Consider the following 19,221-nt stretch of genomic DNA (forward strand, 5'->3'; position numbering starts at 1 on the left):
GTTTAAAATAGTTGGCTCTCAAAAGAAATTTCAATCGTTGTACTGTTGACATTCCGCTCTGTTGACTAATGAGTTTGCCGACCACTGGTATATACTTATTGGCAAGCTCATTGAATTGTAGACATCAAATACATACAGATTTTAGATGTCAAGCATACCTCAAAGGTGGTTTTCTCACCCTGGCTGGTGTAGTTCAGTTGATCACAGTCCCATGTACTGAAAGTTCGCTGGTTCGATTCCCAATCAGGGCACATAGCCAGGTTGCAAGTTCGATCCCCGGTCATGGTGCATATGGGAGGTAGTAGATCAATGTTTCTCTCTCTCTCTTTCTCTCTCTCTAAAAAAATAAAAAATAAAGACCTATTTTTTAAGAGGTTAGCTTTCAAAAAAGCAAAACATCTCATATAAAAAATATATATACATTTTAGTCTGAAATCTCATTTATGGGAATCTATACTATAAAAATATGGGTATACAAATGAAGGTATTCATTAAAACACTCATCATAGTTAATACTGAATGCCCATCAAGGCAGTAATCCTTTAAGCTAGCGAAGAGAGCAGTTAAATCTCCATCTATTGATCTGGAGATATTCTCATGTATTTTTTTTTTTTTAGAGAGAGGGAGGAAGGGGGGGAGAGAGAGAGAGAGACAGGAAGTGGGGAGGAGAGAGAGAGAAAGAGAGAGACATCAATCGGTTGCCTTCTGTACACACCTCAACCAGGGATCAAACTTGTAACCTGGGTATGTGCCCTGACTGGGAATCAAACCCAAAACCTTTCCACGTACTGGACGATTCTCCAACCAACTGAGCCACACCAGCCAGGGCCATGTATTGTTAACTGTGGAAAATAAAATGTGGAGTGTGACCTCATTTTTGTGGAATAAATGACCCAAACTATATGAAGCAATCATATCAACAGAAAGGAGTGGGCAAGCAGAAACAGTAGATACTGACATTGATTGTCTGTCTTGCAATGGGGATGTGGATAGAAAACGAAAGCGAGAAGAGGGATACATTGCCTACTCTAGGCGCATGGACACCAAAAGTCTAATTACAGAAAATACTCTAACTTATCCCTGATTTCTGGAGTGTCCCTCAAGAAGTTCCTTCAGCCCGGCCGGTGTGGCTCAGCGGTTGAGCATGGGCCTGTGAACTAGGAGGTCACCTTTCAATTCCCATCAGGGCACATGACTGGGTTACAGGCTCAATTCCCAGTACGGGGTGTGCAGGAGATAGCTGATGGATGATTCTCTCTCATCATTGATGATTCTATCTCTTCCTCTCTCTGAAATCAATAAAATAAAATAAAAAAACATATTTAGCCATAGCCAGTTTGGCTCAGTGGATAGAGCATCAGCCCTCCGAATGAACGGTCCCCGTTTCAATTCCTGTCAAGGGCACGTCCCTCGGTTGCAGGCTCGATGCAGGCCCCAGTTGGGGGGCCAGTGGGAGGCAACCAACCCATGTGCTTCGCTCACATAGATGTTTCTCTCTGTGTGTCTCTCCCCCTCCCTTCTTCTCTCCCTAAAAATCAATGGAAAAATATCCTCAGGTGAGGATTAATATAAATAAATAAATAAATAAATAAATAAATAAATAAATAAATAAAACCATATTTTTAAAATACTTTTTAAAAGAAGCAGCAGGGCCTTCTATGGCCCCCAATGACAATCCCAGGGCTCCTTTAGCAAGTAGGTGAAGAGAAAGTGGGTGCAATCACCCAAGGACATCAGGCACTGCCAGCAAGAAAAGGGATTGGAACCCAGGCACCTTCAGAAAACACTATTCAATAGTAAAACTGCCGCCGAGTGTACACAGGGGAGAATGCACCCAGGCTCAGCCGCTCTCCTTCCTCCAAGCCCCATTCTCAGCACTTTGCTGAGAGGAGCAGCCGCCTTTCCCCCACCCTCTGGGCTAATCCCAGGCTCTGGTTTGTCTGGGGTGGGGCCCAATCCTGGAGTGGGCTGGCACACGCAGTGCTGCTTTATTAAGCCCCGGACTTGTCCTGAGGCAGCAGGACGAAGCCTGGCCGCGGAATCTTTGGTACCAGTAACAGAACCTCTGCCACCCAGGCGAGCCCACCTGCTGCCATGGGCCGCTACCGCATCCAAGTGGCCACCGGGGCCTGGCTCTTCTCCGGGTCGCACAACCGCGTGCAGCTGTGGCTGGTCGGGGAGCGCGGGGAGGTGGAGCTGCAGCTGCAGCTGCGGCCAGCGCGGGGCCAGGTGGGCGGGGGAAGCTGGACTCAGACCCCAACTGGGTTGGGCTCGCGGGCGGGAGGTGGGACCTGAGAAGCTGAGAGCCAGTGACAGCACAACGGCGCCAGCTGGGACTTCCAATGAGAAGGGACGCCTGCACTGAGCGGGTGAAAAATCCAGAGTCAGGGCCGGCGCTGAGCTGCCTCCCCCAGTGGTCCACGCAGCCGCCACTACTTCCCAATTTACCGGAGGCCAGTGTCTCTGTGGGGTCAGTGGTCAAAGAGAAGGTCCCAGGAGAGCGCGAAGGCTGCGAGAGCTCAGTTAATGGACAGGTGTAGGTGATGATGCTCAGTCCTCAATTCAAAACACTCAGGGCCTCGTCCCGCGTTCCAGGTCTTCCTGGTGAGCTGGGCATCTGAGACCCAATGCTGTCTTTGGCGGTTTTGTCACCGGACTCCACAAAGGACCCTGCACTCCAGTAAACGTCCTCTCCCGGGTCCCCGCTACTAAGCCTCACCGGGTTCTGTCCCCACAGGTGGAGGAGTTTGAGCAGGACGTTCCCCAGGACTTGGGGCCACTGCAGTTCGTGAAGTTGTGCAAACACTGCTCCCTGGTGGACGATGCCTGGTTCTGCGACCGCATCACCGTGCAGGGCCCAGGAGCCTTAGAGGAGGCCGCCTTCCCCTGCTACCGCTGGGTGCAGGGCGAGGGCGTGCTGACCCTGCCTGAGGGCACAGGTGAGGGGCCGCCTCGGAGAAGTGGGTGCAGGACTTAGGGAGTAGTGGGGAGGGGGGACATAGGGGATATCACTGAGGAAGGTCCTGAGGGTTTAAAAAGCGCATGGTCAGCAGGTTAAAGGTGGACAAGACAAGGGGAATGTTATACAGAGAATGAAAGAGCTGGAATTGGGACTGGACAAGGAAATAATGGATGTGTAGATCCCACCTCCCCAAAAAGGTGAGCACAGGGAATGGGAGGTGCAGCCATGCTGGAAACATCAGAGACAAAGTAAAGGGGAAAGGAGATCTCCATGTGACTGGGGACATGGCAGGGCAGGGACAGGTAAGGCTAGCACATGTGACCCCTGAGAGGAGGCATGTTAGAGAAGCAACAAATAATATGACATGAAGAGCGGGTTTGGGGGTGAAAATATGAAAAACAACTCTGAGGGCAGGGAGCACACTGACAGGGTGAGGGTGAATGAGGACAGCAAAGGGAGAATCTGTTACCTTAGGAAATAAGTACAAGAGACAATTGAGGAAAATGACAGGTAAGACTGGAAACCTGAACTAAAATGTCTTTGAGGCACAAGTAAGTATAAGTACCGACTTGTGAGGGCAGGTTTAAGCCAGGTTACCAACTATAAACTATGTGAAGTTGAGGCTAGGTGAGATGAAGCCAGGTAAATGTAGCAACATGGATCCATTACTTGGTTTGGCGCACATAAAATATCTTATCCCAGGGGAACAGGTGACAGTGGAAGGAGGCTGAGGTCAGAGGAGGTAAGTGTACCTAACTTGAAATATGTCATTTTGGAGAACAGCTTAAGGTGTGGACAGGGAAGGACCAGGACAGGGGAAATTAACAAAGAAATATGGGATCATGTAGGATAGGTGTGGACAGTGTGGACATTTCAGCTCATTAAGAATAAAGTTTATAGCTACTGTAATGAAGAACAGAGATAGAAAATTTTGAGTTAAGGGTTACAATAAGGCACCAAAAAATTGGATTTTCCTTTCAGGATAAACATGAGATTGGAGATTGGTGAAGTCAAGAAAACAGAGAGGGTAAAGATGAATGACCAGGGAATTAAGCAGGGAGAGAGAGCCAGAGAAAAAGGCAGAGTACGATGCCATACAGTTAAGGAACAGGAGATTGTGATCCCACTTCTAGGAATATATCCTAAGAAGCCCTTAAAACCAATCATAAAGAATAAATGCACTCCTACGTTCATTGCAGCATTATTTACAACTAGAGGCCCGGTGCACGAAATTCATGCATGGTGCGGGGGGGAAGGTGGGTATCCCTCAGCCCAACCTGCACCCTCTCCAATCTGGGACCCCTTGAGGGATGTCCGACTGCCCGTTTAAACAGGCATCCCTCTCACAATCCAGGACTGCTGGCTCCCAACCACTTGCCTGCCTGCCTGATTGCCCCTAATCACTTCTGCCTGCCAGCCTGATCACCCCCTAACCCAGCCGTGGGCAAACTACAGCCCGAGGGCCAGATCCGGCCCGTTTGAAATGAATAAAACTAAAAAAAAAAAAAAAAGACCGTACCCTTTTATGTAATGATGTTTACTTTGAATTTATATTAGTTCACACAAACACTCCATCCATGCTTTTGTTCCGGTCCTCCGGTCCAGTTTAAGAACCCATTGTGGCCCTTGAGTCAAAAAGTTTCTAGCTCTCTATCTCTCTCCCCTCCTCTCTGTAAAAAATCAATAAAATATATTTTTAAAAAAAAAGTAGCAGCTCAGAGAAGCTAAGAAGTCAGTCCAAGGTAATGCAGTTAGTCAGCAGCAAAGCAAGGACTGGTCTCTTGACTAAATAATTAACTACCCCCTTTACACTCATATCTCCTTTCCCTGACTTAGTTATATTCTTATCACTATCTCACATACTGTGTGTAATTTTACTTCGTTATTCTGTTTATTATCATTCTTCACTACTATAGTCTGATTTGTCCACCAACATATTCCCAGTGCCTGTATAGTGTCTGGTACATAGTAGTTCATGACTTTTTGAATAAATGAATGAACACTCACTAATTCTAATATATGGACATGCCAAGATATCAGCCTTTATTTCCTTATCTCCTTTGGAACTGCAGTGTCTAAGTTTTGTTCTTTTCTCTAGGTTTCCCTGTCTCCTTCCAGTCTCGGGCTCAGCTTTGTCATTTCCTTACCATGTGCATCTTCACATGCTCTGCCCAGCATGCAGCAGTCAACAACGGCCAGGTCTGGACAGCTAAAAGCCTGGGTCTCTGAGAGAAAGCTTCTGGGCTAGGGGACACTTCAGGGAGAGAGCTGGGGTCTAGGGTCCTGAATCAGAGTTTCTGAGTGACTCCGGATTCTTCCTCTTCCAGTTTGACTGGTATGCCTGGGTCCCTAATGCCCCAGGCTCAATGCGGATGCCCCCACCCACCACCAAGGAAGATGTCACAATGGACACAGTGATGGGCTCGCTGCCTAGTGTCTGGCAGACCAGTCTTCAGATGATTCTGCCACATCGCTTGTAAGCCGACACCCGCCAGACATGGTGAGAGGGGACCTCTGGAATTCTGAGGGGACTGATGGCTGACAAGGAGACATTAGGGTGAGGGACTGGAGTTTGGGTCTCTGTTTCTTAGGAGTAGAAGATGACTGATCCTTTCTTTCTGCTCCAGGTACCACTGGGGCATCACCAAGAAGAGTATTTCTCAGGCCCTGAGCCCAAGGCTGTTTTAAGGCAGTTTCAGGCTGATCTGGACAACCTGGAAAAGGAAATCCTGGCCCGGAATGAGCAGCTAGACCTTCCCTATGAATACCTGAAGCCCAGCCTCATAGAGAGCAGTGTTGCTATCTGAGCCCTAATTGTTCATCCTTCAAATACTTGAGGCCACCACCATGGTTAACATTTCCCCCACTCTTTTCATGGGTCTGAGTTGCTATGGTTCTATTTTCTCCTGTTGGGGTCCCTACCTAAATATCTCACCTGCATGAGGCATTGTCCTTCCTTCCAGTTCCCTAACAGGATGATCTTTAACTTGAAACCAACCCCCTTAGAGAAATCAAATATCTACTCATGCAATGTTTTCTTTCCTCTGGAAATGTTGCTTTCTCCATTTATCAATAAATCATTATATAATGGCATTACATTATTATTGATATAAGTGATTTAAAGGTATTTCTAATGGTATACTCAATTTTTAATACAGTGGGAGATAGAAGTTAATTCCATTCTTTTTTTTCCTGCTCTGGACAATCAGTTATCACAGCACGGTTCAGTGAAAAGCTCATCCTCCCTAAAAATTTATAATGCTGACATAGATTAAGTTGCCATCTATGAATGAATTAGTTCCTAGCTGTCCAGTATTTATACCACACTAGCATAATTGCCAGGGCTTTATACTTAATGTATCCTGCCTTTTACTGACATATTCATCCAATTTGTTCTTTAGAGGTACTTTAGCTTTCCTTGGGCTTCTGGCTTTCTATATAAACTAGAGGCCTGGTGCACAAAATTCATGCACGGGCGCGGTCCCTAGGCCTTGCCGGCAATCGAAGGACTAGCGTCTGGCATGGAAGGGCAGGTCCCAGCTGACCTCTGGGCCCTGAGAAGCACCTGGGCCCCCAGGCCCTCATGCACCCTCCTCCACCTGAGTCCCCATGCAGAGATGCAGGGAGCACGACCAGGTGCTGTGGCACAGAGTATATGGGCCTCTGGGCCACCCAGCAGCGCCACACTGAAGCTGGGCGGGCAGCACATTCTCTTCCAGCGGCCTCACAGACTGGCCACTGTGTGAACCCCCAGGGAGCCCAACTATCTCCTGTGGTCCCAGCGGCTGCAGCCCCGCCATGTTCCGCACCGCCCCCTGGGGGTCAGCGCATGTCAAACTCCCAGTTGAACAATTTGCATATTAGGCTTTTATTATATAGGACTAGAGGCCTGGTGCACAAAAATTTGTGCACTCGGGGGGGTCCCTCAGCCCAGCCTGTGCCCTCTCACAGTCTGGGACCCCTTGGGGGATGACCACCTGCTGGCTTAGGCCCACTCCCCGGGGGATTGGGCCTAAACTGGCAGTCAGACATCCCTCTGGCAGCCCGGGGGCCCTCGGGGGATGTCCACTTGCTAGCGGGGAGCAGGCCTAAGCTGCAGTCAGACTTCCTTAGCGCTGCTGAGGATGTGAGAGAGGCTCTCACCACTACCGCTGTGCTGGCAGCCATCAGCCTGGCTTGTGGCTGAGCAGAGCTCCACCTGTGGGAGTGCACTGACCACCAGGGGGCAGCTCCTGCATTGAGCATCTGCCCCCTGGTGGTCAGTGTGTGTCATAGTGACCAGTCATTCCCAGTCGTTCTGCTGTTAGGGTCAATTTGCATATTACCCTTTTAGTATATAGGAGTGCCTGGCCAGCCTGAGTGAGGGGCTGAGGGCCGTTTTCAGGCTGGCCACACCCCCTTCAGTGTGGGGGGGTCCTGCTGGGGTGCCTGGCCAGTCTGGGTGAGTGGCTTATGGCAGTTTGCAGGCTGGCCAAGCCCCCCAGTGGGAACCCTCACCCCATGAGGGTGTGGCCAGCCTGGGTGAGTGGCTGATGGCTGTTTGCAAGCTGGCCACAGCCCCTTCAGGGTGGGGGTCCCTGCTGGTGTGCCTGGCAAGCCTGGGTGAGGGGCTGATGGCTGTTTGCAGGCTGGCCACAGTCCCTTCAGTGTGGGGGTCCCGACCGGGGTGCCTGGCCATCCTGGGTGAGGGGCTGAGGGCCGTTTGCAGGCTGGCCACAGCCTCTTCAGAGTGGGGAGATCCTGCTGGGGTGCCTGGTCAGACTGGGTGAGGGGCTGAGGGCCGTTTTCAGGCTGGCTAAGCACCCCAGCAGGGACCCTCACCCTATGAGGGTGTGGCCAGCCTGGGTGAGGGGCTGATGGCTGTTTGCAGGCTGGCCACGGCCCCCAGCCACCCAAGCTCCCAGTGGAGGCTGGCTGGAAGCAGGTATCTGGGGTTTATTTATCTTCTATAATTGAAACTTTGTTGCCATGAGCGGAGGCCACAGCTGGCTCAGGGCAGGCGGGAAGCTTGGCTTCCTCCATCGCCCAGGCAACCAAGCCTCCTGCTTGCTCCAGCTCTGTGGCTGCCGGCCACCATCTTGGTTGGGTTAACTTGCATATAGTCGCTCTGATTGGCTGGTGGGCATGGCTTGGGGCATAGCGAAGGTGTGGTCAGTTATCATCATTGTCTTTTATTAGTGTAGATACTAGAGGCCCGGTGCATGGATTAGTGCACCAGTGGGGTCCCTTTGCCTGGCCTGCAGGGATCAAGCCAAAACTGGCTATCTGACTTCCCCCAAGGGATCCCGGATTATGAGAGGGCACAGGCCAGGCTGAGGGACCACACCAGTGCATGATTGGGGCCGGGGAGGGACTGAGAGAGGGCTCCAGGGCACGTCCAGCTCATCTTGGCCAGTCCCGATTGGCTGGACCCCAGCAGCAAGCTAACCTACCAGTCAGAGCATCTGCCCCCGGTGGTCAGTGCGCATCATAGCAATTGGTCAAACAGTCAGTCAGAGGGACAATTAGTGTATTAGGCTTTTATATATATAGACTAGAGGACCGGTGCACGAAATTCGTGCTAGGGGGGCATCCCTCAGCCCAGCCTGCACCCTCTCGCAATCTGGGACCATTGGCTCCTAACCGCTCACCTGCCTGCCTGCCTGATCACCCCTAACCACTCACCTGCCTGCCTGATCACCCCTAACCACTCCGCCTTCCTACCTGATCACCCCTAACCACTTGCTCGCCTGCCTGATCGCCCCTAACTGCTCACCTGCCTTCCTGATTGCCCCAACCACTCTGCCTGCCTGCCTGGTTGCCCCTAACCACCTCTGCCTCAGCTCCCGCCACTGCAGCTTTGTCCCAAAGGTCTTCCGGAAGGATTTCCAGAAGGTCGTTCAGCTGTCTGGTCTAATTAGCATATTATGCTTTTATTATTATAGACTAGGGGCCCCATGCATGAATTCGTGCACCTTGAAAGGAACTGTGGGCCACAAGGTTGTGGTAGGCACAGGAGTGGGTCTTGGCCCCTCCTCCGCACCCCCACCCACTGCAACCCCCGGTCCCATGTCCCAGCAGCCCCACTCCCGTTGCCACCGCTCCCACGCACTGACAGTGCTGGCCCCACTTACACCCACTGATGGCGCAGAGCAATTGGGGCCAGGGCCAGCCGCAGGTGCAAGTGACAGCTGCTGCCCCAATCACCCCTCAGGAGCAGGGGGAGGTGGAGAAGCCCTCAGAGGTAATCAGGGTCAGCAGTCGCCACTCGCACCCACTGATTGTGCCAAGTGATCAGGATTGGCGCCAAGCACCAGGCACTGGCAGCATGTGCAAGTGGCTGCTCCAGCACTAGCAGCGGGTGTGAGCACCAGGCGGGACCACAGCACACAGGAGCAAAGAATTTTCAGTAACCACCAGAGGCTCCCCCCGATGACAGTAACCGGCACCCTGCCTAGGTCTGGCACCCCTGCTCACCTGCCCCACCATTCCGCCATGGCTAACTGTGGGGAGCAGCTACAGTGTTTTGGACAGGTTCAAGCCTTGGACTGATGAGAGGGCACAGTCCTCTCATTGCCACGTGCAAGTCCCAGCTTGGAGGGAAGGGCTCTCCCAGCACAATTACAGCTAACAACTGTAGCTGTAAGCATGAACCTATGGTCCGAACACATGGCCCCATGTGCCTGAGTGATGTAGGCTTGATAGAGTGCAGGTGCATGTAGTTGAGTAGGATTGAAACCCACGAGAATATTGTAAACATCTTGATCACGCCCTTACTTTGCCTCGTGGCATCTGCTATATAATCAAGACACGGCTTGTGGGCGTCGTTGCTGTCACTCAGAGAAGCAGCGTCCCACCGAGACCCAGCTTTCATTCTCTTGTCTATCTTTTCTAAGCCTTTCAGCCACCCCCACTCAGGTTCACCCTTGTCCGTGCTGGTGTGGCACAGCTAACACCTGCCATGTTCCGCGCATGCCCCCTGGTGGTCAGCGCATGTCATAGCGACCAGTTGTTCGGTTATTCGGTTGTTCTAGTTGTTCCGCCATTCAGCCTATTTGCATATTAGCCTTTTATTATATAGGATTAGGACCTGTTTTCTAGTTCCACAAGTAAAATCACTTATAATTTTTTATTGGAGTGGCTTTGCATCTACATAATTTTTTTAAATTTTAAGCCAATTTTGCATTTCTGAAACATATACCCTGAGTTATCTTAAGCATTGTGAATTGAATTTGCTTATTTTGTTTACATATTTCACATCTGTGTTCATGAATAAGACTGGCCTATAATTATCTCGAGCTATCCTTGTCACATTTTTGTTAAGAAGGCTATTATTTCTCCCAAGGAATAAGGAGGGTAGTCTTCCTCAGACTGTGTTATTTGGGGGGAGATTTTATCTAAGATTTGAATTACCTTTTCCTGGAGTGTTTTATAGAATTTCACCTGTTGATATTATATAGGTCTGGTGGTTTTCTTCATGGGGAGATTTAAAAATACATATTAACATTCTTTAATATTTATAGGGCTATTCAAGTTTTCTATTTCTTCTTTAGTCAGATTTAGCTTTACCTTTTCTAGGACTTTTTTTACACTTCATCATATTGTCATTTAGTTTTTTCAGTATTATTTTCTTAGTTATCTGCAGCAAATGCTATTATTGTTCCTTTTCATTGCTAATATGGCTGTTTGTAACTTCCTTTTTTCTTGATCAATCTTGCCAGCAGTTTATCAGTTATACTGATATTCTGAAAGAACCAATTTTTGGCTTTTTGTTCCACTCAATTGTGTCTTTGTTTTCTAATGTGTTTTATATTTTATGTTTTTATATTCACAATTTCTTCTCCATACTCTTATTGGGATTTTTCTTTTATTCTTTTTCTATTTTGTTGGATATTTAATCTATCAAAAGTGTGACCTCATTTTAAGAGAAAGTGTGTGAATACAGGGACTTTTAAGATGGAGAAAATTAACAAGCATGCTTTAGTCCTGGTGAGAAAGATCCAAGAGAGAAAGAAAAATTGGTAATGCATAAGAAGAGTTAACATGATGTCTTTGGGTAGGTGAGAGATAATGGCACCTAATCCACAAGTGAAGGGTTGGCTGGTTTTTATGATAGGGATATTTCACCTATAGAAAAGGGAGATATGGTAGAATATATCTACACTTTTTTTTACTCACCAGGAATTATGATAATAGTATTGGGAATAGAGATCATGACCTAGAAATGAAATCTTCTAGGAATGAGGGGAACTGATCATAATAATAAAAAGATAATATGCAAATGGTTGTCACACCATGACGCCGTAATGACTGATCAGCAGGGACCTGAGGCTGCATGGCGCCTGGCCAGGGCAGGGGACCTCAGGCCATGCCCCATGCCCAGCAGGGCTTGATGGGGGACCTCAGGCTGCACCCCTCACCCCGGCGCCAGATCGGAGGACCTCAGGCTGCGACTCCCGCCCTGGCGCCGGGCCAAGGGACCTGAGGCTGCGCCCCCTGCCCGGCGGGGCTTGACAGGAGTGGGGCCGGCAAGGTCTGGGTCTCGCCCAATGGGTGTGGAGCTGGCTGGGTCTGGGTCTTGTGTGATTTTGAGGCATGCGCAGGTGGGCGGGAACTTGACTCTGGGTCCCACGGCCTGCCCCAGACTCTGACAGGAGGGAGATTTTCATATACATTTTCTTTCATCTCTGACACTTCTATTATAGAGAAAGGGCAAATAGCAACATTAAACTATTTCCCCTAATTAATTCCCTTTTAATATGCATGAATTTCGTGCACTGGGCCACTAGTTTGAGAATATGTAGATAATTACTACAAAAAAGAAATAGTAGTTGGTAGAATTTGATGAAGAGATTCAGAACTGGTTATGTTTAAGAAGGAGAGAGGAAATGACCTAGAAGTGTCAGTGAGGAACAAGAACATTTGTCTTAGTCCATTTGGGTTAGTAGAACAAAATATCACAGACTGTATGGCTTATAAACCACCAAATTAATTTCTCACAGTTCTGGAGGCTGGAAGTCCAAGATCAGGATGCTGGCATAGTCAGGTCAGGGCAATCTTCCAGGTTGCAGACTTGTATCCTCACATGGCAAAGGGACAGGGAACCTCTCTAAGGCCTTTTAATAAAGGCACTAATCCCTCATGATCTAACCATCTCCCAAAGGCCCCAGCTCCTAATTCCATCACATTGGACATTAGGATTTCAATATATGAATTGAGAGGGTAAAGGTGGACATTAACATTTAGCCTATAGCAACATTTAACCTGCCAGGGGATACAACATTAAAATTTCAATACTGCAGAAAAAGAATTAATGGAATCATGAAAATGGACAGACAGAAATTCTTGGAGATTAGAGTCCAGAAAACTGGACTTCTTGTAATAAGTGATATAAACAGGGAATACACAGTGTGAAAAATATTAGTCTCAATGATCCAAAGGCAGATAAGGAGGATGAAGTTTTGAGGATGTGGAGAAGAAAGATGAAGTCTCATTTCTGGGGCTCTCACTTGAAGCCTGCTGACTCAGGCAAAGGGACAGTCTTACTCCAGAGCCTTGTACTTCCTAAAATCAACTGCTGCCCAAAGAACCTGGACAGAAGGGCAAACTTACTCTAAGCTCTTTGGAGCCATGGAGGCCTGCAGACAGGCAATATTAAGCACTCTGCTGTAATGATTTATTGCCTTAATCAGAAAATAATAATAACAATAAAATTCTATAACTAGATGCTGAAAGTTCATTTGTTGAAGTTATGCATTCATCCCGTATAAAGCATCTAAGTGAAACAGAAATACAAGAAAACTTTCTTCAGATGGCGGCGGTATAGGCAGACGCGTCCCAGGTCGTGTCCCTGAGCAAATGGAGTGAGCAGCTGAAACTAGTAACATCCACCCCGAATTGGCGAAATTCCTCAGCTGGCGAGACAGTTTACAGCCGGGAAGAGCAGAACTCCCCTGGAAAGGTAAAAAAAACAGGGATTTGGGCAGGAAAGTTTGCCAGACCTCTGAGCCCAGAGAGTCGGAGGGAGACCGCGTGGCAGACAGCCGCATCCCTTGGGACAGGCACAGCCCCTAACAGGGGAAAGGAGAACCGCGGGATTCCTGGCGCTGCCGGGGGAATTGAGAGCTCGGTCTGTGATCACAGAGGACTGAGCCTAAAGGGGGCAGCCTGAAGAGCTGACCAGACCATGCAGTCCCGGTAAGAGAAGAAGCTTACAGAAACCAAGCCTTCCCTGTTTCCGCGGCCGGCGTTTGTTTGTTTGTTTTCACTGAACCCTGTTCATGGGACATTTCGGATACAGACACTCACCTGTGCTGAAGAGAGGGAGAGTGTGCGGAGGAGTGGAATCTGGGGAGAGACTGAGGAGAGAAGGGGGGCCGGGAGAGGTGGCAGCGAATTGAGTGCTGAGACACCCCTGAGCCCACGTCTGAGGCAGCCATTCTCTCCGGAGAGTGAGACTCCTCCCCCCAGCCCCCAGGCAAGGAGCACAGCCACACCCAGATTCCACCCTGTAGGAGATCAAGGATTAAAATAACCTGATCAGTCCCTGGGAGTTAACAGGGTCTGGCCTATAGAGGGATTTTCAATCCCAGCAACAACACAGCACTGGTAACTCTTACGCAGCCAGCTCTGGGCAGTGAACTTCCACTGGACAGAGAGGCCCTATAGCCTCAGAGGCCAACCCCAGAACACTGCCACCCAGAGGCTGACCCACAAACTGACTCTTTGCTAAACACAAAATAAGGCAGTCTGGGAAACAAATGCGGCTTGCTTTAAAATAAGGACTGTGGTTTACAACACAGAGGAACAGTGTATCGCAGGGAAACTCAACACTCTCCTGAATACCTGGCAGGTCTAAGGCGAGCCACACTGAAGAATAGAAGAACCGAAGGACCTTCACTACTGCAATATTTTTTTTTTCTTTTTTCACCTTTTAACTAAGAAACCAATTTTTTTTCTTTTTTTTTCTTTTTTTTTTTCTTTTTCTTTTTTTTTTTCTTTTTTTTTCTTTTTTTTTCTTCTTTTTTCCATCACCTGATTTTACCCTTTTAATTACTACCTTCTTATTTTTAACCAGTATTATTACTGCTACCATTTTACCATTTTTTTTAAAGTGCCATTTTATTTTCTCTTTATTTTATTTTGGGATTAGTGTTCTCCATTCTATTTTCATCGTTATATTATTGGTTGTTTCTAGTTTGCATTTATCTCCAGGGAGCTGTTGCTGGAATTTGTTGGGATTAATGGCTGTTCTATAGGAGCATTCTCCTCATATAAAAAGTCTCTTCCCCTCTTCCACTTCATTCTCTCTTTTCGCTCTTTTTTTTTCTTTTCCTTTCTTTTCTCGCTTTTACTTTCCCCCCTCCTTTTTCCCACTTTCATTTTTGCACTCCTTTTTTTGGTCCCTAATTTTCTTTTCTTTTTTCTCTTTTCTCTTTTTCTCTTCCTTCTTCCTTATCCCCTAATTCTCTTAATTCAGGTGGTCACCTTTATTTGGGGTTATTAATATCGTGAATATATTTGTGTATAGTGCCTGGTACGTGGTGCCTTGTTGTGTTGTATTTTGTGCCTTTAAATCAACACAGCAGATCCAAGCAACAGCAACCTCCTGAGCACCACACCCTCTGCTGAGGAACAGCAGCTGTACGTGAAACCTCGCCCCACCAGCCAGAAGAGCCACCACAGCTGTGAACAGCACCCACCAGAGGAGTTGCTGCCAACTGAAGAGCAGCTGCTACCGCAACCGCCCGAAGAGGAACCGCAGACCAAGGAGTCACTGCCACCAAGGGAGCAGCCACTGAACGACTCAACGTCTAGATATGTCAGTGAGATCAAACATGGGTAGACAAAGAAACCCCCAAAGGAAAGAGAAGGAGGACTCTCCAGAAAAGCAGCTAAGTAATACAGAGGCATGCAACATGACAGAAAAAGAATTCAGAATAAGGGTCCTAGAGTGCATAAACCGGATGGAGGAAAAAATCGACAACCTCAGCAAGAAGCAAGAAGAAACAGATGAAAAAATCGATAACATATGGAAGAAGCTAGAAGAAACAGATGAAAAAATCGATAACATATGGAAGAAGCTAGAAGAAACAGATGAAAAAATCAACAACTTAAGTAAGACCCAAGAAGATATGAAGAGTGATATAGCTGCAATGAAAAACTCCATTGAAAGTATCAACAGTAGACTAGGAGAAGCGGAGGACCGAATTAGTGATTTAGAAGACAAGGAAGCAAAACACACCCAAAATGTACTGCAATTGGAGAAAAAAATGAAAAGACAGGAGGAGAGCCTAAGGGAGCTTTGGGACAACATGAAACGAAACAACATACGAATAATAGGGGTACCAGAACAACAGAAGGATGAACAAGGATTAGAAAACCTATTAGAAGAAATAATATCAGAAAACTTCCCTGAGGTGGGGAAGAAAAAAGTCACACAAGCCCAGAGAGTCCCAAACAAGGTGAACCCAAAAAGACCCACACCAAGACACATCATAATTACCATGGCAAATGTTCAGGACAAAGAGAGAATCTTACAGGCTGCAAGAGAGAGACGGAAAGTTACATACAAGGGATCTCCCATTAGATTGTCAAATGATTTCTCAACAGAAACACATCAGGCCAGAAAAGAATGGACGGAAATTTACAAAGTGATGCAAAGCAAAGGACTGAATCCAAGAATACTCTATCCAGCAAGGCTATCATTCAAACTTGAAGGGGAAATAAGAAGCTTCACAGACAAAAAAAGGCTAAGGGAGTTTATCACCACCAAGCCAGCAATGCAAGCAATGCTAAAGGAACTGGTATAAAAATAAGAAATAAAAAGCTCAGAAAGAAAACAGCCACACAAAAACAGAAATGCCTACAAACAAGTACCTTTCAATAATAACTTTAAACGTAAACGGACTAAATGCTCCAAACAAAAGACATCGAGTGGCTGAATGGATAAAAAAACATGACCCATACATCTGCTGTCTACAAGAAACCCACCTCATTAGAAGGGACTCACACAGACTGAAAGTGAAAGGATGGAAAAATATCTTTCAGGCAAATGGAAAGGAAAAGAAAGCTGGGGTAGCAATACTTATATCGGACAAAATAGACCTCAAAGTGAAGGCCATAACAAGAGATAAGGAAGGCCACTTCATAATACTAAAGGGATCAATACAACAAGAAGATATAATCCTGGTAAACATATATGCACCCAATGCAGGAGCACCCAAATTCATAAAAAAACTCCTGGAAGATATCAAAGGAGACATCGACAACAATACAATCATAGTAGGGGACTTTAATACACCACTGACAGCACTGGATAAGTCCTCTAGACAAATAATCAGCAAAGATACAGCAATCCTAAATGACTCACTAGATCAGATGGACTTAATAGACATCTTCAGAACACTTCACCCGAAAGCCAGGGAATATACATTCTACTCAAATGCTCATAGGACATATTCAAAAATAGACCACATATTGGGTCACAAGCAAAGTATCCCCAAATTCAAGAAAATTGAAATCATAAAAAGCGTCTTCGCAGACCACGATGGCATAATATTAGAAATAAACTACAATAAAAACAACCCAAAATACTCAAACACCTGGAAGCTGAATAGCATGCTATTAAATATTGATTGGGTTACCAATGAAATCAAAGAAGAAATTCGAAACATCCTGGAAACTAATGACAATGAAAACACAACAATCCAAAACCTATGGGACACAATGAAAGCAGTCCTGAGAGGGAAGTTTATAGCTCTACAGGCCTATCTCAACAAACAAGAAAAAATGGTACTAAATCATCTAACTCTACAACTCAAAGAATTAGAAAGAGAGCAACAAGAAAACCCCAGAGTGAGCAGAAGGAAGGAGATAATAAAGATTAGAGCAGAAATAAATGACATAGAGACCAAAAAAACAATACAGAAAATCAATGAAACCAAGAGCTGGTTCTTTGAAAGGATAAACAAGATTGACAAACCTCTAGCCAGACTCACCAAGAAGCAAAGAGAGAGGACCCAAATAAACAAAATCAGAAACGATAGAGGCGAAATAACAACAGACCCCACAGAAATACAAATGATTGTTAAAAAATACTATGGACAGCTCTACTCCAACAAACTAGACAACCTGGAGGAAATGGACAAATTCCTAGAAAAATACAACATTCCAAAACTCAATCAGGAAGAATCTAAAAATCTCAACAGGCCAATAACTATGGAAGAAATTGAAGCAGTCATCAAAAAGCTTCCAGCAAACAAAAGCCCAGGACCAGACGGCTTCACAGGGGAGTTTTACCAAACATTCAAGGAAGAACTAAAACCTATCCTCCTCAGACTACTACAAAAAATTCAAGAGGAAGGAACACTTCCAAGCTCATTCTATGAAGCCAGCATCACCCTAATACCAAAACCAGGGAAAGACAACACAATGAAAGAGAATTACAGGCCAATATCCCTCATGAACATAGATGCCAAAATCCTCAACAAAATCTTAGCAAATCGGATCCAGCAGTACATCAGAAAGATCAAACACTATGACCAAGTAGGATTTATCCCAGGGATGCAAGGATGGTACAATATCCGCAAATCAATAAACGTGATACATCACATAAACAAATTGAAAGAAAAAAACCACATGGTCATATCAATTGATGCAGAAAAAGCATTTGACAAAATTCAACACCCATTTTTGATAAAAGCTCTCAGCAAGGTGGGAGTAGAAGGATCATACCTCAACATAATAAAAGCCATATATGACAGGCCCACAGCCAGCATCATACTCAATGGACAAAAACTAACACCATTTCCCCTAAGAACAGGAACAAGACAGGGATGCCCCCTCTCACCACTCCTGTTCAACATAGTACTGGAAGTGTTAGCCATTGCAATTCGGCAAGAAGAAGAAATAAAAGGCATCCAAATTGGAAAAGAGGAAGTAAAACTGTCCTTATTTGCAGACGACATGATATTATACATACAAAACCCTAGAGACTCCATCAAAAAGCTACTGGACTTAATACATGAATTTGGCAATGTAGCAGGATACAAAATTAACCCCAAGAAATCCGAGGCATTTCTATACACCAATAGTGATCTTTCAGAAAGAGAGATTATAAAAACAATCCCATTTACCATCGCACCAAAAAAATTAAGCTACCTAGGAATAAACTTAACTAAAGAGGTAAAAGACCTCTACTCAGAAAACTACAGGACGTTGAAAAAAGATATAGAGGAAGACATAAACAGATGGAAGAACATACCGTGTTCATGGATTGGTAGAATCAACATCATTAAAATGTCCATACTACCCAAAGCAATCTATAAATTCAACGCACTTCCCATTAAAATACCAACGGCATACTTCAGAGATCTAGAATGAACTCTCCAAAAATTCATCTGGAATAAAAAAAGACCTCGAATAGCTGCAGCAATCCTGAAAAAGACCAAAGTAGGTGGGATCTCAATACCAGATATCAAGATGTATTACAAAGCCACTGTTCTCAAAACTGCCTGGTACTGGCACAAGAATAGGCATATAGATCAATGGAATAGAATAGAGAGCCCAGAAATCGGCCCGAACCAATATGCTCAATTAATATTTGACAAAGGAGGCAAGAACATACAATGGAGCCAAGATAGTCTCTTCAATAAATGGTGCTGGGAAAATTGGACAGATATATGCAAGAAAATAAAACTAGACCACCAACTTACACCATACACAAAAATAAACTCAAAATGGATAAAGGACTTAAATGTACGACAGGAAACTATAAAAATTCTAGAAGAATCCAAAGGCAACAAAATCTCAGACATATGCCGAAGCAATTTCTTCACTGATACAGCTCCTAGGGCACTTGAAACTAAAGAGAAAATGAACAAATGGGACTACATCAAAATAAAAAGCTTCTGCACAGCAAAAGAAACCATCAACAAAACAACGAGAAAACCCACTGTGTGGGAAAACATATTTGCCAATGTCATATCCGATAAGGGCCTAATCTCCAAAATTTATAGGGAACTCATACAACTTAACAAAAGGAAGATAAACAATCCAATCAAAAAATGGGCAAAGGACCTAAATAGACACCTTTCAAAAGAGGACATTCAGAAAGCCAAGAGACATATGAAAACATGCTCAAAGTCACTAATCATCCGAGAGATGCAAATCAAAACAACAATGAGGTACCATCTCACACCTGTCAGACTGGCTATCATCAACAAATCAACAAACCACAAGTGCTGGAGAGGATGTGGAGAAAAAGGAACACTTGTGCA

The 19,221-nt window shown here is 45.9% G+C and overlaps 1 pseudogene; it reads left to right on the forward strand.

Moving 5' to 3' along the window:
- The first annotated feature begins 2,094 nt into the window (after window positions 1–2,094).
- The window catches only part of LOC118671546, a 33,439-nt pseudogene continuing 16,312 nt past the window's right edge, over window positions 2,095–19,221 (forward strand).

Source organism: Myotis myotis, unplaced genomic scaffold (genome assembly GCF_014108235.1).
Source record: "Myotis myotis isolate mMyoMyo1 unplaced genomic scaffold, mMyoMyo1.p scaffold_m19_p_17, whole genome shotgun sequence".
NCBI lineage: Eukaryota > Metazoa > Chordata > Mammalia > Chiroptera > Vespertilionidae > Myotis > Myotis myotis.